Genomic DNA, 25743 nt, shown 5'->3' on the forward strand with positions numbered 1-25743 from the left:
GATGGCCCTTGCCATATTTCAACATGGTGGCACAGGATACTTTAATTGCCACCTGTCTTCTGAGATAAGGCCCCCTGGACCTACCATTTGATCCTGGCAATTCTGATGGTGAGACCCCGGGGCATACTGCAATGTCCATGCCCAGGACTGCCAGAGGAAAATGATAGCAGGGGGAGAATTAAATACAGATTCGCAAGGTGTAATTTCAGATATGTGCTGATAACTTCTCCGGAGGCGGAAGGCTCTGGAATTCCTACCGTCTGCCAAGGGGAAGGTGAGGAAGCCCTCGGACCAGAGTGGCTGCGTGACCTCAAGCAGGCAGGTCACCTGGTGTGAGAACATGAGCTCTGCGGGCAGACAGCCTGGATTAGACCCCAGGTCTGCCACTGGCTACTTAGCTGGCCTTGGGGACTTCACTGAACTGCTTCATGCCTCGGTTTTCCCATCTGTACAGTGGGATAATAAGGGCTCCCTCCACTGCCTGGGGCCAAGTACCCCAGGAGCCTTCACAGCTCTCTGTCCCTTCTCTCTGAGCCCTGCAAGATGGGAAGGGCCCCGCCACATATGGATGGCCTGTCAGCTCCCGACCCCTCTTTAGGTTTGGTGAATGGCATGGCATGTTTGATTAGTGTGCATGTCTGCAGGAAGCCTCCTCTCACTGTCTTCGGGTTTATCTCATCTCTCCCATGGCTGCAGCTTAATCTACAGGTGCTTTTTAAAACGAACTTTCTACATGGGAAGCTGCTGGGGGCCCACCGTCCTGGGCACATCCACAAAAGCCTGACCCAGCAGGAATGGGAAGGCCGCAGTGGGGACAAAAGGGGTGAGTCTGTTTCTCTGGGGGGCTCATCAGCTCCTGAACACCCCCCAGCAGGCCAGGGGGACCCCTGCAGACAGAGATGAGAGCATTGGTCCGAGGCCGGCTTCTGGCCATGCAAGAACAAGGCTGCTGAGGCGGGCAGTGGGCGAGATGGAGGATCTGTCCTTCTGGGGCGGGGGCGCTTCCCAGCTGCATTCCTTCTGAATCTCCCGTCAGCCCCTCTCGGAGTTCATGTATCCAGACTCTACCTGCCCTGGGTGGCGTGGGGCAAGGGGCACCTGGCATGTGCCCGTTAGGCTCTTGGTCTCAGCCCCTCCCCTGCCCCATCTTTGCCTTCCCTGCTCAGGTGCGCAGGCCTGAACCTCTCCACTCCTGCATCAGCCACCCACTCTCAGCCATCGCCAGAGGCCTGAGGCCAATCTCCTCCCCCTCCACCACCGTGCCTCTCAGCTCCCTGTCACCATGGCCACCCTTCCCTGGGACCTCATTGTTGCTCTCCTTCACTCCCACCTGCTGCTGACCACAGGACCTATTAAAGCCCGGATTCCAGCTGCTGCGGGGCCTCTGTGGACACAGCTCCCGCAGCATCCCTGCCGGCACCTCCCACAACTCAGGGCCTTTCTGGCCCCAGGGCCTTTGCACTTGCTGTCTCTGCCAGGACTGCCTTTGCCACTACTTTCCATTGATGGCTCCTTCTCATCCCGAGGGTCCCCTCCGGGATGGGCCTTCTGTGCTTGTTTGCCTGCGTCCTGGGGTCTCTGTGACTTTTCCTTGCTGGGCTGTTATCCTTATTTGTCATATGTAGTCAGTATTGATTTAGTTCCTTGCCTGTTCACAGTCTGATTTTCCCACTAGAATAAGCTCCCCAAGGGCAAGGCCCTGTCCTTTTGTTACTGCTGTATCTATTGGAGTCAGCAGAGGTTCCCACGGGGGTAGAGAGTAGACACTTGTCAAATGAATGAATGAGTGAATGAATGAGTGAATGGCTATGGATGATGATCCGGGGCTAGAGGGAACAAGGTCCCTCCAGCCAGAGGCCAGACACTGCCTCAGGTGTTTCTGCAGATGCCATGTCTACCGTGGCTGCAGGGTCTGCTGCTGGGTGGGGCCCATGGGGGTCAGGGCCAGGACTGCCCTCTCTTTGCACTCACTTTCCCCACAAGGCTTCCGGTGGGCCTGGGCTCTCCTAGGCCCACTTTCACCCAAGGCTCTGCCCAGCCTCAGCCTGGCCGATGGGGTGTCCCCACAATCCTAACTGCTCTTAAATATCTTATCTGAGACACCAACGTTCATCCCGGAGAGAGACAGTAACGGGTCTGCCCTTCAGCCTGGGCCAGGGCTTCACAGGTCAGGGGTCGGGCCTTCCCAGGTAACAGGGCTGTGGCAAGACCCAGAGACCTCCAGACAGCAGCTACCTCTGTGCAGTCCTGGCTTAGGTCTGTAGGGCCATTCTTATAGGCCTATTCCTGTGAGATCTGACCACGCCACTCCCAGCCTAAAACACTCAGTGGCTCCCACTGGCCCCCTCATAGTGTCTTTGCTGCTCACCATAGCCTTCCAGAAACTCCCCGGCGACTCCCTGCCTCAGCCTCCACTCCCCGTCCTCCCTTCCTGTGCTCTTCACTCTCTGGCCGCCCTGCAGGTCTCTCTTGTTGCTGGGCCTTCACACAGGCAGTTCCCTCTTCTTCCCTGGCTGACTCTTCACTTCCCTGGCTGACTCTTCAACCTCAGGTATGTGCCAGAGAGTCTCTGTGGTCCCCACACCTCATTCCCCAGCCTCCCCGAAACTGTGACACTGTGGCACTGACTTCCTTCAGGCTACTCCAGCCGGAGACAGTGAGAACTGGATATGAGGTCTCCACACTCCCCACATGGCAGGGGCAGCCTGGATCCCTGCTTCCCCACTGGAGCAGACACACCAACAGAGCCTCTGCTGACACTCTGGATGGTGACAGGAGTGCAGAAGGGACCTTTGCTGCTTGAAGACACTGAGGCTCGCTGTGGCACAGCCTAGCTCATGCAGACTACGAGGTCCAGCTAACGAGGAACCTTCCCTGGGAAGCTTGCCTGCCCTGCCCTGGGTGGGGCTGGGTCCCTCCCCTGGGCTGCTCCAGATCTTGGTTTTGCCGTTATGTCCCTCACCCCCGTGCTGGTAATTCTGCTCCTGAGACCACCTCCTCACCTGGCTAGGGGCACCCCAAGGGCAGGCCTGTGCCTACCCCTACTCCAGCCCCGGGACCTGGCCCGAGCCTGGTCTTCCCCAGCGCTCATGCTCTGCCTGCTGAGCCTGCTGAGTGGTTGGGCTTGGCAGGGGCCCAGTGGTCCCCTGTGTGCACATTCTTCTGTCCAGAGGAATGTCCCAGATCCAGGTTCCCACAGGGGTGCCTGAACTGAGGGGAGTGACTCTGGGCTCTGGCTGTTGTTCTGCTGCAGAAACAGCCATTCTTTTGAACTCTGATGAGTGAGCCCACAAGCGGGGCACGGCCTGGACGCGGGAATGCCTGGGTCATCGCACGTTCACTTGGGCAGGGGCTGCCCTCCCCTGCGGGTCAGCAGAGACGGTGTCAAGTGAAACCCATTCTAATTAAAGGGACCATTAAGCAGGGGCCTTTAAACATGACCATTTCCTAAAGTCCTCTCTTGATACCAATTAATCCCTGGAGGAAGGAGTAGAGTTGGGGAGTGTGGAGAGCTCCAGGGAGAGCCAGCCCCACCTTCAATCACTCAGTCTGCATTTATCTAGAAATCTATCTCAGCATTCATTTTGAAACTCCAGGGAAACTTCTCCAGTCCTTAATTCTTTAACTGCTGAATTCGAATGCTCTCCCCTTGCTGGGGACAGATATGAAACCAGAGGGGCCAAAAAGGTAGCTGAGATGTGAACTGGCCAAGAGAAGGTCCTGGTCATGATAGGCTGGAGCTGAAGGCAGTTTGGACCACAGGTGCCCCTTCACCCAGCAGACACCAACTGAACACCTTCTGCATGCTAGGCACTGTCCTTGACCTTGGGACAGAGCATCAGACAGGACAGATAAGTGCCTCACCATACATTTACATTTCCACTCTGATTCAGGATATAAATGATGCATGTGGCTTTGCTCTGCCAAAAGTGGCCAGAGGGTAAAGAGGAGGGTCAGACCCTGGCAGGCCTCAGGTAGGCTTCGTGACAAAGTTGGGAGTCCATCCCAACTGAGAGTGGCTCAGATTCCAAACACCTTTATCCATAATCAAGCATTCTGTGATCAATTAGTCATGCCTGCTAGCAGTGCAGTTGTGGAGGCCGTGGCAGGTGTGCTCTGCATAAGCTAGCCCTGCTGTAAAATTGAAACTCAAGTATTGTTTGAGGAAAAGATTATGAAAGCAACTGGACAAAGCCATTTAACTTTTTGTATAGTTTGTGACATGTCCTGAGATAAAAACATCCTGTGGCTCTGTCCATTGCCCAGGGTCTTCTGATAGCCTGAGAAAACTGTGAGACCTAAACCCAGACCTGTGGGCCCACAGTTCCCAGCTTTATGGCCACTGCTCTCATCTTCTGGGCTCTCCTTTGGCTGTCATTTGTTTACCAGCTCGTCATCTGCAAATTTTGCTGTAAAAGTGTTGCATTTATTTAAGCAGCCATCTGAGTAAGTCTTGGAAGGGACTGGAGCTAAGACATGAACCCTGTCTGGAAACAGGATCCAGGGGCTCCTTCCCAAAGGGTGGCCCACCTTGTACATTGAACAGCTGAGGTTCCCTGACACACCATGTCCACTCCAGCCTCTGCATCTACCTGTCACCTCTGTCTGGGCTGCCTGGAAGCACTTAGAGCAAAGTCCCCTGCTCCTGGGCCCACATTCCCAGAATTCAGACAGCCCCGTGTTTTGCTCCGATCATACTATATTGTAAATGACCTGGGTGCTAAGAATCTTTTCTGCTGGATTCCAGGAGCCCAGAGGACAGGTCAGCATAGGATGTGGCACGAAGAGGTGCCCTCAAAGTATCACAGTAGGATCAAGCTCACCTTTGTGGCTGCCTGTTACCAGTCACTGTTTCCGAGTCTTCTTCCAGAGTGCATAGAAACAGGGATTGGTTCATTTTGGTCCCCTGTGGTGCTCACCCTTATCATCATCACCACCATCATCACTGTCACCGTCATCATCAACATCACCATCATCGTCACCATTGTCAGCTGGTCATAATTTATCAGGTGGGTGGGTGCCCTGAGTAATGGAGCCAGAGGGAGATAATTAAGCAGAGACTGGTCTAGATTTCTAAAGTCACCATCATATTCCCAGCAAAATCCAGCTGGACTATTGAGGGGTCACAGCGGCAGACCCCAGCCCAACAGATATGCTTTGTTAATCAGAGCTAGGGTGCGGAGAGACTGAGTCTCAAGTCAGCTGAGGGGGACCAAAGAATCTAGGATTGTTGAAATGTCAACAGTAGACAAACATGGGTGAGAAACCTCCTGCACCACGCCCTCCATCTTCTGCTCAGAAGGGGCTTTTCGGAGAGGATCTGCGTGGCAGGACCTCTGAGGTCTCATGCCCCCTCCATCTCTACCTCACTGGATAACCTGAGGCAGGCTCTTCCTGGCTCTTGGCCTCAGTTCCTCATCTGTAAAATGGGGACACACTGGGACATCAGGGTCTGTCCTCAGCAAGTGGCCAGTAGAGGGCTTTTATGGGCAGGGTCCTCAGGAGTAGCCCCAGTAGGGCACTGGTGAGTCTTCCTCTGTTTCCCTGGAGGGAAATAGACAATGGGGTTTGGAGAGCTCAGATCTTGCAGCTATCCACAGACATCTCCAGCTTAGCATAATATCCCTCCTGTATCACCCTTATTTCTCCATCTCACTGGATGGCATCACCCTCAAATTTGCCCCACAGTCCTGTCAGAGTTACCTCTGTCTTACCACCATCTCCCCCCAGGGGAGCACAGGAACCTTCTCTTTTCTCCCTCCAATCTCCCTCCACTAAGTGGCAAATATGTCCCTGTCCTGGCAACTCACAGGGATCCAACCTTTGGGATAAAGTCCAAGGCCCTGACAAGGCCTGTGATGTCCGTGAGGTCCTGGGGTCTGGGGCTGGTCAGGGCTGCAGCCCCCTCTGGGAGTGGACAGGCTGACATGGCTGCCCTCTCCCCTCTGGGTCTTGCACGGGCTCTTTCTCTTTCCCGGTGTCTGTGCTTGACACTGGCATTGACCTCAGAAGGCTGGCAAGCTGGGTGGGGGCTGGGCTCCTTCCTGTACATCCCACCTGCATGGTTTGACGCTTAGCAAGTGCTCAATGTACTATGTGGAGTGGGGGTGGGTGAAGAGTGGGACGGCAACAAATCCCCGTTTTCAGAGCTTCCCAAGATGTGAGCAAGAGGCCTGGGCTGGCAGACTCCTCATCCCACCTGCCTCCCTTCAGTGTGTGGGTGTACCCCAGCTCCCAGGCCCCCAGCCTCAGCTCCTCATCTGTTCAGTGGGGACAGCAATTGTATCCCCTCACACGGAGGTCACATGGGTTTGGTGACTTGCTCTTGGAGTGCCTGGTCTAGAGGAAACCCTTAAGAATATTCTGTATTCCTAGGCCTGTTATTATTAGTATTACCTAAGAAGGTGTAGGTAAACAAATGAATGAATGGGACCCCAGCCTCATTGTTCCCTGTGTGGCTTCAGGATCACTAAGGGGAGTTGGCTTGTAGGACCCTACAAGTAGGGACTGCATGAGCCCAGGGGTCCTGACTCATCCAAGTCAGGACTTAATGTGTGCTGACTCCACCCTGACCTTAACCTGGAAGAAGGAATGTTGGAGGGGAGAAATCTCCACCCACCAGGAAGCCCCACCCACCCAGGCTGGCTCCTCCCTCCTGAGTTCTTGCCTTGAATGAATCTCTTCCCGTCATTGCCCCACAAACCCATACCCTGGAGTGGAGGAAAGTAAGCCTTGGAGAGGCCAAGTGATGGGGAGCCAGGGCTGAGACCAGCCAAAGCCAGGTGTCCATGGGTCTCTCTCACCAGAAGCTGTGACTTTTGCCCACCTTGGATAGAGGGCAGGTGATGTTATCACCACTGAACCTGGCCCTTTCACCAACTGCAACACTCAGACCCACTGAGAACCTCAGCCATCACACCTGAGGAGCCCTGAGAGGCAGCCTGTTCAGTTGCTATGCCGCTCCGGTTGGGGAGCTCTGAAGCTGCCGAGCCACAATCTGCTTCCTGGATGTTTCTGCCCATTGCCTTTGGGTGCGGTGGAGAGTTTGGGTCTGACATGGAGTGAGGTGTCTGGGCCCTGGCAGGCCCTGAGCAGGAGAGAAACAGAGCAAAGGGGAGCCCATGGCAACTGGGTAGGTGGAGAGGGATGGGGTTATGAGGTTGGGTCGTCATCCCATGAGAGCCATGGGTGGCCAGACCAGGCTTGTAGGGCTGCAGGGTCAGACCAGGATGTGTTCAGGGAGTGGGACAATAGCCCTCTTTCAAGGGGCCAGGGCCTCTGCCAAGCTGCCCAGGTCCCCACCTGCAGCCCAAGGCGAGGCCAAAGCTGGACCAGCCCATGGTCTGAGGCCTCCAGCCCCCACTCAAGATAGTCCTGCTGGGTTTTGCCTGCTCACTGCCACGCACATGTTCCCTAGAGTTGGGGCTGGGGACCCTGGTACCCCGTTGGCCTCTGCAGCTCTGTGCCCTGAGAGGGTGAGACTGGGGCTGCCCAGCAGATTTGGGCGGGTCACTTTCTACCCCAGGTGCTTGGGAGGTGAAGGTGTCAGGGCACCCTGGAGGCCATGGGGCCCAGGTGCAGAGAGGCTGCTTATCATCCTCCCCTTGGCCAAGGAGGTCTGTGTCATCCTGTGTGGGCTGCAGAAGAATCTTCCATTCTCTCTACTCAGGAGCAGCACAGTTCTTCTCAGATAGCAAATCCAGCCATGTCATGCCATGCCATGCTTAAAGCCTCAGTGCCTTCCCCCTGGCACTTAGGACATCTGGCTCCTTCCCTGGGCCCCCGGGGACCCCTGAGTCTATGTCCTATCCACACACGGTCCCTACCCCAGCTTGAGGGCTCCTGGGGGCTCTGCATGCAGTGCTCCCTCTGCCTGGAGCAGTCTTCTCCTCTGATCCCCATCCTCCCTTCCTTCCTCCCCTCTGCACGTCCTTCCCGACAGCCCTGTCCCTAACCAGAGGTGGCACTCCTCCGAGCCCTGGATCTGCTTCCTTCGCGTTAGTTAACACTACTTGCCAACGTTCTTGCTTATCACTGTCTGTTTCCTTGTTTCTTGTCTATCCCCCAGGGACAGGGACTGGCCACTCTTGCCTACCTTTCTAGTGGGACATTGTGGAAAGCTCCCAGGCTGGGGCCCCACTGTGGTCAACTCTGTCTCCCGGGCCTGGCTATGTTGTGATGGGAGGGACATTTGTGTCTCTGTGGAAATTCATATCTCAGTGTAACGTTTGCTGCTGGAGTTTCCTCAGGACAAAGAAAGAAACAGTGGTGAAATGAGGGTGTCCAGATGTGTCGGGCTCAACCAGGAGGCAGAAGACATGGATGTGCCACAGGCCAGGCAGATCACGGATATGCCACCACGTGGCACTGAGAAAAAAGGATTCTGGGAGTCAGTGTGTGCAGGGGTGGCAGGTGCCAGAGTGGCACGTGGCTCACCCGGAGGCAGATGCCTTTCTAGCGGGCGTTGGCAAGGCCTCTGCTGGAAATGCATGGAGGGGCTCCGAGAGCCTGGCTCTCCACGGAAATGACATGGCCGTAGATGAACAAGGTCTCTGCACATACCTCAATAAGGACTGTTGATGGTGCCAAGGGCACTCTGTACCACCCTGGGCTGGGGGCTGAATCGAGCCTCCCCTGATGGCAGGGGACGAGCAGGCCTGACCACCTCCGCTGCACCCCCATGGCCCCGCCTGGGCCTGCCTCAGGGCAGCCGCTCTGGACTGGATGGGAGTCTGCTGTGTGCAAGGTGGGAGGACTGGCAGGCGGGGACCATGCACTGCAGGGTCAGGCCCGTCTCTTCTCTCTCAGGCAGGCACCATCATCACCTTCATCCTCCTTACTGAGGACTTCCGTGTGCAGAGTAGTTCCTACTCCCAGCTCACTTACTCCTCAGAACAACTCTATGAGGTTGTTTCTAAAATCCCCGAGGCCCAGCGAAGCTCAGCAACTTGCTTGAGGCCCACGTCCCCTCTTCCCCTCTGCACTCTCTACCCGTTCTCCTCGCCGCTCCTCTCCCTCCCATTCTTCCCGACCTCTCCCTTCACTAAACAGTTTTTGTTGAGTGTCTACCATGTGTAGGCACAAGCTGGGTGTCAGGAATACCATGATGACCCACGCCGTCCTGGGCCTTTCCCTAGCCGGCTTCAGGCCAGGAAGGCCAGGTTCAGTCTCCAGGCTGACTCTGGTGCATCAGTGGTGGCCCCTGGAGAACTGGGTTGATCAGAACAAGGAGGCAGACCCAGCTGGCCCCAGGAAGGTTGCTGCAGTCTACTACCCTGTTTCCCCGAAAATAAGACAGTGTCTTATTTTAAGGTGTGCTCCCAAAGATGCGCTAGGTCTTATTTTCAGGGGACGTCTTATCTTTCCTATAAGTAGGTCTTATTTTTGGAGGATGTCTTATTTTCGGAGAAACAAGGTAGTGACCATGCACTCGGGTGTGGGCCACGAGGCACCTGTGCTGTCTACCTGGAGAGCCTGTACCAGCAGAGCTCCTGAAACTCAGCCAGACACTATGCTGGATGCGTGGCATGGTATGTTTTCTTCTGGTTTTCCAGTGAGAAAGCAGAGTCTAAGTAAGGTCTCACTCATAGCTTGCCCAAACTCAGGCTCCATGGCCCCACTTTCTGTAAGGTCGTTCTGCAGCACCCTGTCCCCTCTTTGCTTTGGCTGCTGGGGAACTCAGAATCAGGAGCTTTAGGCTTGCTGTCAGCCTTCACATTAGCCCAGGGTTTGGACATTTCTGTTGCCTGCTCCTCTGGGCTTCTTATCCTCCCTGCTGTGCCTCCCATGGAGCCTGCCAGACGTAAGTTATCAACTATAAATAAAACCAAGACTTCCGTTCTGGCTCTCACTTTAGTTTCCTGGTGCATTTTTTTAAGTCCTTAATCAACAGGCGGGGGGTTGGGGGGAAATCCTAGCGGAAGATGACATCACCATCAGCTGGCTCTGGGGGGCAGGCCCCCAGCCCCACAGGCCCCAAGGGCCCTGAATGCCCCCATTATGAGGGGAACCTCATTACACAAGTCGAGCCGCACGGCGGAATTTCAAAGGGGGTTTTGTGGTTTCTGCTCATCGCACAGAGCGCGCACAGGCAGCTGTGGTCACTCGGCTTCCTCTCCCGCCCGCAGCCCTGGCACCTGGCCAGCCTGGTGACTCCCCCTCCTGTGAGTCAGTCTCATTCTTAACTCTCTGACTCAGGTCCCCTTAAAGAGACAGCAGAACCCAGTGGTCCCAGGCAAGGAGGGGGTGCTGCAGGGGAAGAATCTGCCTGCGGAGGGGCTCGGGGGGTGTCTCTGGCTGGGTGTGAGAAGCCCCGGCCCCTCGATCACTGGTCCATCCCCAAGATGGAGGGGAGTTCCTGCTGGCTCTGAGTGGGGAGAACCAGTGACTTTCCCAAAGCTGGTGGTCTACTGGGTGGGAGACCCCACACTCAGCACTTTTTTTTCCATGTGGCCACAACCCCTGCCCCAGCTCTGGGGCCAGAAGGTGGGGGGGCGTGAGGGGGTCTTTGTGGGCACCCTGAGTCCTGCACGTCCTGCCTTATTTTCACCACTGGTCCCTCGTTCCTTGTGCTTCATCGCAGTGATGTCTGCCATTTCTAGAACAGCACATGCTGCTTCCAGGGCAGCCCTTCCTGCCACCTGTAATTCATGTCCCTTGGCTTTTCAGGTGGTCCTGTCTCATTCTTCAGGCCAGCTCCAGGTCAATTCCTCCCAGTCCCAGCCACCGCAGCCCATGTGCTCCTTTGTAGCACAAAGAACCCCTCCCCTCCAGACTCTGTTCAATCTGCTGGCGTGTTAACTGCCCCCCAGGACTGCCAGCTTGCTCACGGCGCCAGGCCTGGTGGGTAGTAGGGCTTTTGTCCACATTAGGTGAATGAAAGAGTAATTGCGAGTGAAAGGAGGGACTCCCCCAAAGCTATCCCCATCAGAGGCCTCAGATAGGGTGCAGGTGCCTGGACTGAGCTAGAAGGGGCAGGGACTGAGTGTGGGGAACAGGCCAAGGTTGCAGGTGGGCGCCCAGCCCAGGCTGCAATTCTGACCCAGGTTGGGTCTCAGGTGGAGGCTTCAGTGAAATCTAAGGAGGATTTCTCTCCTCGTTTCCTCCTCCTGTCTGACTCACACTTTCATTTTGAAGTTCCCCCTTTCTGTGAGTTCTTCTCTGGAGGTTACAGAGTGGTCAAGTGAGACCTCAGGGCGTGGCAAGCTGAAGGAAGCTGGGCTGCAGTTTCATTCACAAAAACAGGACACTCCCAATCCCTGCGTCTTGCCCAGGCTTTGTGGCCCCTGGCCCTGCGGCCAGCTGCTGGGTGTTTGTAGGTTTGAGGAGGCAGTGAGGGTGCCAGCGGGTTTAAGGGGCTTGAGTTCACAATTCACAGGGTTCCTGTGGAGTCCCTGCCCTGGTCTCCTGGGGGACAGAGGAGACGGGAGCAGGAACTCCACAGGGCTGGGGCCTGGGGACAGAGGGTCTTGGTCGTTCGCTGGCCTCACTGGCCAGTCCTGTCCCAGCACAGAATGGGGACACTCAGGGCCATGGTGAGACAGCAGTCTCTGCCTCTGCCCAGTTATCTCTGGGCTTCCACCTCTTAGGCTAGGGTGGGTGGAAGGAGAGGGGAGGTTAGGGGTGGGAAGAAAATGGCGCCATCAGGGTGGAGTCTCTCAAACCCAACCATGTGTCTCCTCCTAGGAGTAGTTTCTCTGAAACCAACAAGGAGCCCTAGGGTCATAGCATCATCACTCATTCTCCATTCATCAGACAATCCTGTAGGCCCTCAGGCCAGGCCTCACTGGCACCCTAGGCACAGCAGTGACTTAGACATGGCCCTGCTCTCCTTAGCTGCCAGTCTGATGGGGGAGATAAATGGACAGGCAGCCAGATGGTAAGAATGGCAGGTGCCAAGTGCCTCTACAGGGAAGCTTCAGAGAAGGAAGCCGGCCTGCCTGGGGGCGGAAAGTGTCCCTGGAAAAGGGGGCATCTGAGTTGGAGCCCTGAAGGATGAGAAGGTATCATCCAGGGCAACCAGAGGGGAGGGGAGGAGGGGCTGGAGGGAGGGCAGGGACTGGCAGAGCCTCAGAGCCAGGTGGAGCCACCTGGACATCTTCCCAGACGTGGCCAAGAGCCCTTGCAGCCCCGCACACTCAGCCAGCCTCACTGTGCTCCGGGTACAGTGTTTGGCCCGTCTCAACCTCATGCCACCACGAAGATGGTATTGTCTCCCCTTCCATGTTGAGGAAACTGAGGCTCAGAGGTGAGTCTAATCCAGGGTCATGTGTGGGGTCTGGAGCAGGTGCATGTAGGTCACCTGGGTTACAGTCCAGGGGTCTCTCCCTACAGGCTCTGACCCTCCAGCCACAGCTGTTATGGGAGTTTAATCAGATCACAGGGGCAAAGCACTTTGAAATGCAAAAGCTGTAGGGTATTATTATGATTATAAAAACACAACAGGAAGAGCACAGTCAATTACAGTTTTATGAGGCTGAGCTGCCCCTCTGGAATTCCCTCTTATCCAGGGATCTCAAAGCACAAGGCAGGTCCAGAATTAATTAGGCCCTGAAGCCAAGGGCCACAGAACACTCCTAGAAGCTCCAGAGCTGAGCTAGGCCAGGCAGGAAGTGACCAGTGCACTTTTCACCGCTGCCCTGGAGTCTGGAGCCCAGGCCTCCTCCCTGCCTGAGTGGGCTGGCGGGAGGATGATGAGGGATGAAGACCAGTGGCTGCAAGAGCGGGACTGAGGACACTTCTGTGGAGGGGGCAGGAGGCAGTTCTGCCTGGTGTAGAGCTTTCTGGGTCCAGGTCCTGCCTGTCCCTTGAGACCATGAGCACCTGAAGGTCATGGCCACGCCTGTCTGAGTCACTGGGGCCTGCTTACAGGAACAGGGCTTGATGGCTGGAGAGGAGGGAAGACTGGGAGTCAGGTGGGCAGCTGGTTGGACGGCCATGTGGAAAGATAAATGGAGGACCCATGTGTGGAGGGTCTAAGAGGGACAGACAAGTGAGTGGTTGGATGGATGGATAAGTTAAGTGATGGATGGACGCATGGACAACGCATAGGTGGATGGAAGGATGGGAGACTGAAGAGTTGGATAGATGGATGGATGAACAAATTAAATGGTAGATGGATGGATAAATCAGGGATGGATGTAGGGACCATGGACAATGGGTGGTGGGTGGGTAGTGGTTTGATAGACAATAGAATAAGCTCTGGGGTCTTCCTGGGGCCGTGAAGGTGGGCAGAGACCTCTGTGGGGCCACCTGGCATCAGTGTGCATCAGTGATGCCCAGGTCCTCTACCAACTGAAGATCAACGATCCAGGCGAGGACTTGGGTTCTTCTCTTAGTTTGCCTTAACAGCTGCTTGGCCTTGGCCAGTCCTTTCCCTCCAGGTCTCACTTTCCCAGTCTGGAGCCTGAAGCCTCGACAGATGAGGTGGGCCTCTAAGAATGGCAGGCGGGGGCTCCCAGGTGCCCCAGGGAGAGGGGGCAGAGCCACAGCCTCTCTCCTCCTGCTCATAGCCCTCCCCCACTGCATTCCTGGACTCAGCCTAGGCACTCACCAGGTACTCTCTTCCCCACCATTTTCTAAACATCTGGGTGTGAAGCCAACTGGTGAGCCAGTCTGAGGGAAGGAGAGTGGGCCTCTGCCCTGGGCGGGTGGGCCAGGGGCTGCCGTGGCCGCAGACAGCTGCTCAGCAGGTCCCTGGCAGTCTCTAGCTGAGTCACTCTGAGTCACAGTGTCACCTCCTACCACACATTCCTCCATTCATAAGTGTCCATCCCCTGAGGCTACCTCCCGGGAATCTCCTCGGGCAGCTGCCAAGGATGTGGGGCACTCAAGCCTGTCCCATCCTGAAGGGCTTAGGAGGGAGGGCTGGGTACAGTGTCCTCCCAGGAAGGAGCAGATGCCCTCTGAGCCCCCTAGCCCCTCACTGGGCCAGGTACCCTGGGATGGCAAGGCCCCTGAGCTGCCACTTTGAAACTTGGGGGACACTAGGCCCCCCACCTCACTGGGATGAGGAGAGGAATGTGACTTGCCTGCCCCTACCCTGCCTCCACCCTTGTCTTCTCACCAGCCACAGCAAGGCTGGCCTCTGTCCTCAGAAGGACCCATGGTCCTGTCACAGTGGACAGGCCAGCTCTGGGTGGGCAGCCCTGGCTTGCTCCCTGTCCCTCTGATGTGCTCACTGTGAGGTCTGGGGTGGGTCCTGCAAGGCTCGAGGTCTCTGTGTCCGCTGGGGTGCAGGAAATCACCTCTGAGGCCTTGTGTGATATGGGCGCTCCTCTGTCCCTCCTGGAACTTGGGGATGACCCACAGTCCTGCCAGGCTCACCTCCAGCAGGTCTGAGTCCTGGTATCACAGGCCATGAGGAAAACAGTTCTGTTCCTGGGAGGTGGGCATCTCTCCAAGGCAGATTCTGGGCTGTGCTGGGAACTTGGGGACCCAGAATAGTGACCCTTGATTGCAAGGGACCCAGGAATGGGCAGAGAGTGCCGCAAGTGGTGGCCTGGCCTGCAGGGGGTCTCTGCTGGGTAGGGCAGCTGCTGGAAGCCTGGCATCTTGGGCCCTGGCGGAGGTGGGGCTGGGGCTGGTGGTCTCAGTGTGTAGGACCCCGGGACATGGGAGGCCAGTACCTGTGAGAGCTCCCATCCTTTTTATTCCTCCCCTTCTCAGCATCTACTCAGTGCCAGGTTCCGCTCTGCACTGGGGATTTGTAAGTGAACGAAAGAGATCTGGGTCCTTGTCCTCAGGGGTCCCTGGCCTCGGGATGTGCATTCTAGCAGGAGGCAGTAACTCTGACAAAAATCATCTGGCGTGTCCTGGAGGTGATAAGAATGGTGGGAAAGAGAAAGGTGAGGGAAGGAGGAATCCTGGGGGTGCTCACTGAGAAGGGGCCTCTGGAGGCTCAGGATGTGCTGACCTCTCTGGGGAGCTGCGTCCAGTAGAAAACCCCTCTTTTCCCAAGGGTAAGGTTGATTTTCCCAATACTTACAGGACTTTATTAGAATGTTGATTTTTGCTTGAGCAGATCAGGGAGCAGCAGAAAGATGGTCTGATTTGAAATCACTCTGGCTGCTGGGTTAAGAAGGAACCAGGGGCAGGGGTCAAGGGAGATGAATGTTCTGCAAACTCTATATCCTTTTCTTGATGCGTTTTGGCACTAGGGACACAGAGATGGGCAGATGAGGTCCCCCCACCGAGGTTCCCTGACTGAGGAGGGGCACACAAAGGCTGATGGACATGGTGAAAGGACCTGTGGACTACGGCCCCAGGAGCTTAAGGAGGCAGCAGCCAAAGCTGGGGGGAAATCCTGAGCGGCTTCTTGGAGGAAAGGATATTTGCAGTGAGTCGTGAAGGCTGAGCAGCAGGTTCCCAGGCAGAGAAGCAGGAAGAGGGGAAGGTATTCCTGACGGATGGTAAGACTGGGCTAGAAGTGAAGCCTATGAGCAAATCCTACTCCCTTCATTCATTCTCCCATTCATTCTCCACTTTCTGCGTGCACTCAGCTGGCCCGGCATCGTGCTGGACCTACAGCAACACCAGCCCCATCTCTCACCTGCTCCCCACGGCTCTTGCCCAAGGAGAGGGTGGTTGGGGCCAGATGACACCCTGGCTCTGCAGCCTTGAAAACATCCCTCCCTCCTGGAAACTCTGGATCCCAACACGCTACGTTTGTTTTGTGTTTGAAATTCCATTAATTTTTTTTGTGTCTTTGCATTGGTGATTCCTCTTTAAACAACCCAGGGAGCCGTAGGACATTTTCACTCCTCACAGTTTTATAGGAGAGGCAGCTGATTGCTCCCCCCGCCCTGGTGATAAGCGGTGCTCAGTTATGGATCCCCAAGATTACAAAAGGAGATTCAACTAATTACAGTGTGATAGAACTTACAGTCCCGCCGATTCCTGGCTGACTTGGTGGGTTGGCGTGTTTCATTGGGCTCCTTGGTAAGATTCTATTAATCTCTTGCAGGAACCTCACAAGTAGCTCAAGGCAGGAGAAATTTCTTTTGTGTGGCTCTCCTATGTTTTGCCCCGAAGACATAGGGCCTGGATTATGGGGGTGTTGAAGCAAGAACACAGATAGGCCTGGGGGCTGAGTACTGTGTGTGTACATAGCCAAGGATTCGCTGTGTAACCGTTGGCAGTTTTCTGGCCTCACTGGGCCTTTGTTACTTTATCAGAATAGAGGCCGTGTAGCACTGTAGGTAAGAGCAGGGCCTCTGAGCTCAGGCCTTTTGCTGTGTGTCCTTGGGCAATTTCTTTAAGCCTCAGTTTCTGCATCTGTAAAATGGGAATGATGACAGTAATAATTTCCTCATGGCTGCTTTAAGAATTAAGTGAGCTAATATGTGTAAGCTAATATCACATAAATAAGCTAAGGCGTGGAATTTATGTAAGGTAGCTGCACAGTGTGAGATCTCAGGAGACATTGGCTGTTTTAGTATTGAACTGACCCATTTAAAAGGAGGAGTGAGCCAGGGCCCTGAGCAGACACTGCAGATGACTTCTGTGGCTCCATGTAGGGCAGAGGAAATGAGCAACTGGAATGGTTGGAGCTGCGAGGGTGGTGGAGCCCCACCTCACAGACAGGCGGCCCAGGCCCAGGGAGGCCCTGGGACGTGCCCACAGTCACACAGCTGGACAGAGGCCTGCAAGAGATCCTGGGTGTTCTCATGCCGAGCACCGCCCTGGATCCCTCTCAGGGTGGCGGTTGCCCAGACAGAGCATGCAGTCTTCCGAATGGCGCCAGTGTGGCAGAACACCAGACATGTGACTAGGGCTATGTCCAAGATCCTCTTGGTTTTTGGGGATGTTAGTCGGCAGAGAAATGCTCTCCTTTCTGGAGCACCCTGAATATCACAAGTGGGGGACCAGAGGCCTCACCCAAAGACACAGAGCTGGTTTCTGGGGGACAGTCAGGGGCTCAGAGTCATTTGTTCCCATCGCACCAATGGGTGTGGGATGCCTGCAGGTGGCTTGCAGGGCACCCCTTCCCTTTCCTACCAGAAGTTGGATGCAGGGTCCAGAGGCCACAGAAGCAGCCATTTGAGTTAGGATGTGCTGGTTCAGAAGCAGGTGAACACCTGCACAGGGCCCTGTGTGCAAGGCCAGCAGGCCGTACCACCTAGACATCCTTGGGTCTGGCGCCCAAGACTTGTATCTATCAGGAAAGTGTCCTGCCCCTGACTTGTCCAGCACCCAAGCCCTGCTGACTATCGGCCCCCTGAGAGAGGGGCCTGGCCTTCTCTACAGCCATGTGTGCCCTCCCTGCCTGTGATGGAGGCTGGGGTTCCCTAGAGCAATGGGAATCCGGCACTTGTCTCAGGAACCCTGGCAGCTTTTCCCAAACATCCCAATGCCCAAACTATCACAAGTGGCAAACTTGATGTTTGCCCTGAAGAAGAAAGAATCAGTCCAGAAACAGAGCAGGCAGGATGGGAAACTGAGGACTGAGGTCCTTCTGGCACCCCAAATGCCCTCAAGCCCTCCCGCAAGAGCCCTGCACCCCCATTCCCACCCCTGGCCAGGGGCAGCCTCTCTGGACCTCAGATCCCTGACAAGGGAACTCTTGTCAAAGTGCTTGTGTGGCATCTGGTGTACAGGAGGGGACTGTAAATACTGTCGCTGTCAGCAGGTCGTCGCAGTCTGACTGGGAGCAGCACAGGCCTCCTGCACATCACCCTTCCTCGGCCCCAACCTCAAAATTCACGATTCAGTTTCCCTTTCCCATGAGACCAGCTCAGGGGCCGCCTCTTCCAGGAGGGCCATGCACGCTGTCCTGGCCAGGAAGAGGGCCTGCCACACTGTCATTGTCATCACCTCCTGCATATTTGTGTTATTGGGCTTAGGGGACGCTGGCGGTGTCAAGGCACACTCACTGGGATCTCTCGGCCAGCAGGAGCAGGAGGTGATGTCACTGGGGTCCTGTTTGAAAGACTCATCTTGAGACAGGTGGAGGGGGACCCGCAATGCCCATTGGGATTGGGGCAGCCACCCGGGCGGAGCTGGAGGAGGAAGGCTTGGGGAGTTCCAGATCTCAGTGCGTCCCCCTGTTCGTGCTGGAGCAACTACTCACAGAAGGACCCAGGAGAAGGGAGGAAAAGAGGTGAGCTCTGTTTGGGGTGTGCCAAAGTACAGCTGTTCATGGGGCTCCCAAGGGTGAATTAGGACCTTGGGCAGCTTGGTAGCAGCTCTGGGCTTAAGGAGAGATCTGGGGTCCTAGTGCTCATTTGGTGACTCTGGCATGGAGGGAACAAGCTTCCTCCCTAAGAGGTGTCTTGGAGGAGAGAGGGCTGTTGATTCAGCTCCAGGCCTGTGGCCCCTGCCAGGCCACCCACCCATAGCACCTGGCACTCCCAGGCACAGAGGGTCGCTGGTGTCCGGGCTGCTCTGGCCCATCCAACACAGGAGGCCAGTGGGCCAGGAATGCTCCAAGAGCCCTGTGCCTGCTGCCTCCGATTTCACAGTCATGGTGACCAGGGCAAGATTGCTGTTGTTTTTCACCAGAAAAAAAATGTATAGTGTTTGGGCTCTTGCCCATGATTCAAGAGGAAAACAGCTGAAAGGATTCATGTTTTCAAAGGGACAGTCCTCTTTGGACTTTGTCTACTCTGTATCCTCTTGGAAAACCACATGGAGGACTGAAAAGAACCCTGTGTCGGGGGGAAGGGGATGGAGCCTGGTCTTGGTCCCAGCTCTGGTCTCACCACTGAGATCTAAAGAATTGTCCCCACCACTTACTCACTGTCACCACTGGGTGTTCCAAGGCACCCAACCAGACCTGCCCTAAACTGAATTTGGGATGTTCCCCACGCCATCCTGGGCCTCCAGTGCCAACCCCAGGTCTGAGAAGGGGCCTGGCCTCAGACATGGGCACCACCAGACATGTTTTTCCAAAGCCAATCCTGGGAGTCCTGACTGTTGGGTCTCTTGAATCCAGCTCTCAGATTCTTACACTTCATCCCATCACCTCAGCCTCCTTCCACACTGTGGAAATCCATCTCGTCCTCGAGACCCCCGCCACCCCGGGCCCTGCTCTGCTGTCATCTTTGCATAGCACTGGCTGGCTGGTTCTCTCAGTCCAGCCCATGTGTGTCCTTCACAGAACAGAGTCAATCTTCCCTCTGCCACACCCAGCCTTGCTCCTGGTCTTCCTGCAGCTTCCCAGGGCATGTGGGGAAAAGGCCTGCAGGATATCCGGCACTGGTGGCCACACAGATGAAACCCGTTGTCCCTCATGCCAGGAACCGAGGCCCCTGGGATCCCAGCATGAGAGCAATGCCCAGGAACGGGGTCAAGTGCTGAGAATAGGGTGTGGGGGCCCGTCCAGCCCTGGCCTGAGACCAGAGAAAGGCCTCAAGAGCTGGGTGATGTTAGAACTGGGTCCTGAGACCTGGGTGTGGGGACAGGAGTGAACATGCAGGCAGAGAAATCATGTCCTGGCCTCAGCCTGGGATGCAGGCACAGGACCATCCCAGGCCGGCACAGAGCTTGGAAAGGAGTGGACAGTCATGCTGACTGTCATGCTGACTGTGTACAGACCCTGGGCAATGCTGGGCGTGCATGAACTTGCCAGCCGTCCCAAGCAACACAGGCACTGGGTCCAGACTGCCCAAGTGAAAGCGGCAGCTCAGAAAGCTGGAGTAACTCGCTGGAGGCCCTACAGTGAGGAAGGTGAAACCAGAGCCCAAGCGAGTCTCCCAAGTACATGAACATGTAGCCACCGCCAGAGTGACCGCTGGGGACAACTGCCAGCCTTTGATGAGCCTTCTTCTGCCTCCCGAGGGGTAAGCCATAGAACCCTCAGGGATTCTATGGTGACCCAGGGGTGGAGCTGCGGTCATTATCCTGCCTTTGGGTCTGGAAATCAAGTCACCAGACACCAAGTCACTTCCTCAGGTCTTACTGCTCTGGCAGTCAGATGCCAAGCAGGTGCTTGGCCCCAGGGCAGCTGGTGCACAGAGGGAAACGGGAGTGGGGAGAATTCTGTCTCCAGGCCATGTTTCTTCCCCGCAGAGCCTAATGTGGCTCAGTCCCGATGTGCGCCGGCTGGTCCCACCCCACTGTTCTGCAGTGGGTCCTCCTCATGTCATTTTACTGACCAAGACACACGGCTCAAGGAGCCCATTCATTCACTCCCCACCATCTGGCCACTGGGGCTGGAGGTGGGGGTGACATTCCCCTAGCCCAGCCCGCCCCTCAGCAGGGGCTTCAGGTCCCTACCCACTCCCAGGCCGGCCCCCCCAGGGAGGCTGGCAGGACAGCCTCCTTCCGTCTCCCTCCTTCCTGCCTAGGGAGAATTAAGTGGTGAACGCCTTCGAAATTGACTGTCAAAAGAAAATGGTCTGAGGAAGGAAATGTGTGATTAGGAGCTTCAGAGCAATTTTCATCGTGTGGTTTGAGCCGACTATAAACACTGGGCTGGCTAGGACGGGGCTCTGCCCCCAGTGGGATTTCCTGCCAGCTCTGCAGGGCCCCAGCACTGGGTGGGCCCCCGGGCAGGGAGACCCGCAGAGAGGCAGAGAGGCCGGTGGGCGGCCAGCCTTGGACCAGCGGAGTGCTAGGGGCTAGGAGACACTCCTTTTCCCAAGAGAAGCTTCTTCCAGCAGAATGTGCCGGCATTACAGAAAGGAAATATTAACATTATAATTATAATTCTGTTTATTTAATTAAGTTATTAAACAGGCCTGGCCTTGGGGGGAGAAAAAACCCCATAGTTTCATTCTAATTGTTTCTCCCAGGATGTAATTAGAGTCTTGCAGAAGGAATCAGAGCCAGGGAAGGCTGGGGCTGCCAGGCTGGGGTCTGGGCTGGCACGCTCACCTTAGGGGGCTGTAGGGCTGGCCCCAGGAGGAGGCTAGTGATAGGACTTGGGGCTGTATGTGTCCCCACCTGGCACATAGCAGGTATTCAAGTAATAGCTGTGAAATCATTGCCTGCTGGGAAAGAAACAAGCAGAAGGGCCAGGTGAGCGACTTTCTCACTGTCCTAGAGACCCTCGGCAGACGGTCTCATCCTGGGACTGACTTGGCCAGCACCCCTGCTCTGGCCTCCCTGGAGGTCAACACTGGGGTCCATCTGGCACGGGGTGACCATGCTGCACTGCCAGCCGCAGGTTTTATCCTTCATTTCTTCCTCTTGTCACTGTGGGCTGACCCCAGGTCAGGGCCAGCAAATCTTACCAGTCCCCAGCCACCAGTCCAGCACCTGAAAGGATGGATTTCCTAAGGGACAGGGGCATCAGGGTCCCAGAGGATTCAGGCAGCTAAAGACCCTGTTTTAGCTCCTTACTGCTGTCTGATGAGCCAATTCTGGGACCCCAGGCTTGGCCCAGAGGAGCGAGGGGGGAGGGAGCCTGGAGCAGCCCCCAGATCCGGTCCTACGTCCCCCGAGCTGACAGCTGCCCACAGGCTCCGTGCAGAAGCTCCCGTCAGACGGGAAGTGTCTTGTTCCAGCTGGCACAGCCTTATCGAACAGTCCCAGCTTTGTCAGTGTGGACAGCTGCAGGGACGGGTGCCGGCTCTGCATGGGTGGGGGCCAGGTGGGGGGCTCAACTAAAAAAGCCGAGGAAGGGGAGGCCAAAGCCAGCAGCACCTGTGAGTGGAGGGGCAAGTGGAGGTTAGGTTTCCTAGAGCCTCCTGGAAAGCTGAGCCCCGAAACAGGATGGGGGATGTGAGGCCCTAACTGGAGGATGACAAGAAGAGAGGACTGTGCATGGGGAAGAGGGGCTAGGCCGTGGCCCTCACACAATAATGCCATTTTTATATGGGACACACTGAGAGCCACAAAACTAACCACTGTGGAGGGCTGGAAAGTGTCAGGACCCTTGTTCACACCACCCATCCACCCACCCACTCCTTTGTCCATCCATCCATCCATCTGGCTTTCCATCCTCACATGCACCCATCCTCTCTTCTACCCATCCACACATCCGTCCATCCATCCATACATCTATCCCTTCATCCAGCCTTTTTTGTACTCACCTGTTCACTCATCCATGTAATCTATCCATCCTCCCGCCAACCCATTCATCCATCCATCCTTCTATCCACCCACCCATCCATTCAACATTTGTACAAGGTTTGCACTGGGCCACCTCCTCTACTGGGCTCCAGGAACCCAGGAAATACACTGTCCCTGCCATGGTGGTACTTGGGAGTGTGTGTACAAGAGACAGACAGAAGACAAACTCCCACAGTGACTCTGGGAAATTCCGTATCTAACAAGGTTAGACCAAGTGTTGAGGGGAGGGGTTCTAGTAACTCACTCTAAGCCTTAGTTTCTCACCCGAAAAGTGGGGACAAGGTGGTGCGATGGTGAATTTCTGTGGTGTCAGATGAGACAAAGCACACAGGGTCCTCAGCACTATGCCTGGCATAGGAGGTGTTTAACAACTATCGTGATGGTTATTGGCATCACCATTGCCATTGTTATTATCTCAGTCTGGTGTGGGGGTGGGCAGTTGAGGGAAGCCTTTTCAAATGTGGTATCATTCCTGCAGGGTATTGAAGGATGAGTAGGAGTTCTCTGTGCTTTCCCACCAGCAGCCCACATTTCTACTGAACTCATTTTTGCCTCTGCACCATACTTCCCAGCCCTGCTCTTCCTCTGAGATGAGCTCTAGCCCTAACTCCTTCAGGAAGACTTCTTTCTTATTCCAGGCACTGTCTTGTTCCTTCCTCTCATCTTGTAGCACAAAAATCGCACTTACATCAGGCCCTCAGAATGTCACTCTGTACTTTGTAATTCTTCAGCATGGCCCAAGAGGGTGTAGATCTATCCACAAATAGGAGCAGCCTCCTACTTTCTAACTTGGGTCTGTCTACAAGAGTGATGCAGTTCCTGCGCAGACCAGCTTACTGAGTGGGGAACAGCGAGAACAGAAGGACAAGCCTGGATGGAGCTTCTCCAGGGAAGACTTCATATCCTGGTCAAATCTGGGTCCTCAGCACCCAGCACAGAGTGGGTACGTGGGATGGATGGGTGGTCAGATGGATGGATGGGTGTGTGGGTGTTTGTGTGCTATGTACAGTTGAGTGGGTGGTCGGATGGATGGATGGGTATGTGGATGGATGAATAATGGATGGATGAACAGAAAGTTAAATAACAGAATCAGAATATGGAACTTTGGGATCATACAAGTCAAACCAAATGAACTCACCTGATCAGTGTTTCTTTGCGCCAGAGATTGTATTAGGTACTGCAGATACCACAAGAAACAGGACACAATCCCTACCCTTATGGAGCTTGGACTCTACTTGAGAATCTAGAAAATAGGCAAGTAAACCCCAAACAAAACACTTTAAGAGTGAGGACTTCTTGAAGGTTAACAGAGTGCCCCATCTGGTGGGGAGCGTTCAACTGGAGTGGTCAGGGAAAGACTTGATGAGGGGATCACATTGAATTGAGACATGAGTGACAAGAAGTCAGCCATATGAAGCTCTGGATAAAACACGAGAATAGTAAGTGCAAAGGTCCTGAGGCAGAAACCAAGTTGAGGGTGTTCAAGAATTTAAAAAGATTTGAATACTGGGAGCAGAATACAAAAGGGGGCTTGTGGTCACTGAGGTGGCAGTGGAGAAACGGGACTTTGAAGGCCATGGTAAAAGTTATAGGTTTTGTACTGAGTAGGTTGGAAGTCAAGGGAGGATGTTAAGTGGGAGAATGACTGGTCCAAACTATGTTTTCAAAGGGTCACTGTGGCTGCTGTGTGGAGCTAAACAGATGGTGCAAGAATGGAAAGCAGGAAGGCAGTGAGCAGGGCATCGCAGTAGACCGGGCTGGCAAGGGCAGGGACAGGTCCAGGATTTATTTCCAGGGTAGAGATGACAGAGTTGGCTTATGAATTGGCCTTGGTGGGAGAAGGGAAGACATCCCAGATGTTTGGCCTGAGCAATGGGGAAGACAGTGAGCCACTTCCAACCGCTTCCAGATACTGGAAGATATAAGTTTAAAGAACAGGTAGACATATATTCAGTCTCAACACCTCGATCTGAAAATCACAGGTTCTGGGGAGAGAGAGACCTGCCTGGTTTTCAATCCTATCTCTACACTTTGGATCTTACCCTTGTGGTAGTCACTTAGCTTCTCTAAGTCTTTGTGTGTACACCTGGAAAATGGGACTTTCCGCCTCCTTGAGATGTTACGATGATTCATACAACATGCTTAGCACAGTGCCGGCACATGGTGAGAGCACAGATAAGGACTACTGTTAACAATTACCGCCCACTGATGGGGAGTTTATCACCCCCATTGCAGCAGCTATGCTCCTGTTTCTCGTTCCAACAGGCCCTGGGCCCCAGCTTGCCAGAATTTGCCAGAGCAGCTCCTGATAGCTGCCACCATCTACTCCTCTCTTCAAGTTCCAGAGATTATGGGCCTCATGGAGGCCTTGCTGATTCCAGAATCAAGCAAGATCACAGAGCATGTTTTGTGAGAGTAGAAGGAGGTGGGAGGAGGCCACTTCACAGCTATTTTCTCAGAGCAATTCTAATTGGCAGAGAACATCCCTAAGGCCCCTTGGTGCTCCCTCAGAAGCTTGTTATTAGTAATTGGGGGTCATGTGGGGCATGGTTGGCTGAGGCTCAGTGTGGGGGGCTCTCTGACAGATGGGATTGAGAGAGTTGTTTGCAGTCCCATAGCCTTTCTGGAGCTCAGTGCTTTGTTGTGCATGCGTGTGTGCGTGCGTGTTTTACTTCTCCAATGGAAGCAAAGAGAAAGTCATACCACTCTCCACAGTCTCCCTATGGGAGCTCTTCTGTTCTCTTTTCCAGGATGATGACTTTCAACTACCTATTTTCCAGCCTGATCTCTGTCCTGAATTTCAGGACCATATCTCCAACTGTATGTATTAATGTCTCTACTAAGATATCCTATAGACATTGTAGCATGTCTTAAACTGACTAATTCATTATCTCATTCAATAAATTTTTCATTTCAGTTGTTCTCTTCTGTTCTAGAATTCCCATTTGGATCTTTATTGTGGTTTTCTTTTCTCTGCCTAGACTCCTTATCTGCTCCATTATGAAGATCATGTTTTCCTTTAATTTTTTAATAATATTTTTCTTTAACTTTTTGGAATATATTTATGATTTCTGTGAAAGATTTTTCTGTTAAATATCATATTTGTGTCATCTCAGGATTGATTTCTACTCCCTGGTTTTCTTTTTCTTGGCTATGAGCCACATTTTCCTGTTTCTTAGCATATTTGGTAATTATTGATTATGTTATTGTATATTGTGAGTGATCACTTGCAGAAACTCTGGATTCTGATATTGTGCTTCGAAAAGGCAGTTCAATTATTGGCTGCTTATTTGTATGTGTATGGTCTTGGTTTTATTATTTGTCATGGCACATCTGTGGAAAGTCCATAATGTACCCCAAATTTCTCTAACTTGATGAGACTCAAACTCCAAACTACAATCTTGTTGAGGCTTGGCTTTAGGCTTGTTGGGAAGGTCTACAGTAGGATTTACTCTAAGGTGTGGTCCAATTACCAAGATGAGGCCTTTCTAGTGCTGTAGCTTGGTACCCAGTGTGTCAATATGTTCTTTCCACTTTGATGGGGCAAGAACCCCAAAGTTCCCCAGCACTGCTTGACATCTACTATCTCTGTTCCACTCTCAACTCTGCAGAAAGTGTTCTTTGTTTAGCCTCAGGTGGTCTCACCAACACCCAGGGACCCACTCATAGAATACTTTCTCCCGGCTTGGCGCCCGTAGCATAGTGGTTATGGCGCCAGCCACATGC

The sequence above is a fragment of the Nycticebus coucang genome, chromosome 14 (genome assembly GCF_027406575.1).
Source record: "Nycticebus coucang isolate mNycCou1 chromosome 14, mNycCou1.pri, whole genome shotgun sequence".
Taxonomy (NCBI): Eukaryota; Metazoa; Chordata; class Mammalia; order Primates; family Lorisidae; genus Nycticebus; species Nycticebus coucang.